Raw genomic sequence first — 749 nt, forward strand, 5'->3', positions numbered from 1 at the left:
GGTGAAAGTCTGAGTGGATGCTCCGACAAAGCCGGAGGAGGGAGAAAAGCTCCCGTTTCAGATGAAGGCCGGCCCGATGGTGAGGGACCATATGTGGAATGCTCTCTGCCAAATGCTGTATTTGGAACATCAAGTGCATGAGGATCCTTTTCTAAAAGTTCAAATTTAAACTCTGCTTCAGTTAATTTTTGTCTGGTGTGAGGATTTTTTTTCCTTAAATCATTGAGAATTTTTTCAGTGGTTTGAGCTGCCAACCAATTATCCTGTGCTTTTTTCTCATGGGACATAATCTGCCCTTGATAAGAATGAATGCTTTTCTCCAATTGTTCTTCAAGATCTTTGACTCGCTTTCTATAGGTCTCCAGCTCTTCAGCAGCATAGTTGATGTTTTCATCTACTTTGGAAAGTTTCTCCTCTTTCTCTAACAGGTAATTTTCCTCTACTGTTAATTTCCTGTGTAGCTTCATTTCACTTTCTTGATACAGTTCAGTCATTACTTTAAGTTTCTGTTGAAGCTTCTGATTCTCACTTTCAAACTGTGTGTTTTCTGACTGTAAAGATCCTTGTTCAGTCTAGAGATTTATAATAGGCTCCGCAAAATCTTCCTTTGTTTTATCTACTTCAGACAACTGATTGTAGGTTTGGTATCTTTCTCCTTCTAGAGATTTTTAGAGAAGAATTTAACTTAACAGCATGAATCAATTTCTTCAAAGCTCCTTTTCGCTGTTTATCTAAGTGAGCACCATTTT

General features: G+C 38.1%; 1 pseudogene; it reads right to left on the minus strand.

Moving 5' to 3' along the window:
* Window positions 1-5: 5 nt before the first annotated feature.
* Window positions 6-744, minus strand: LOC103255865 (annotated as a pseudogene).
* Window positions 745-749: the final 5 nt, after the last annotated feature.

The sequence above is a fragment of the Carlito syrichta genome, unplaced genomic scaffold, assembly GCF_000164805.1.
Source record: "Carlito syrichta isolate Samal-C Ts95f unplaced genomic scaffold, Tarsius_syrichta-2.0.1 Scaffold75971, whole genome shotgun sequence".
Lineage (NCBI taxonomy): Eukaryota > Metazoa > Chordata > Mammalia > Primates > Tarsiidae > Carlito > Carlito syrichta.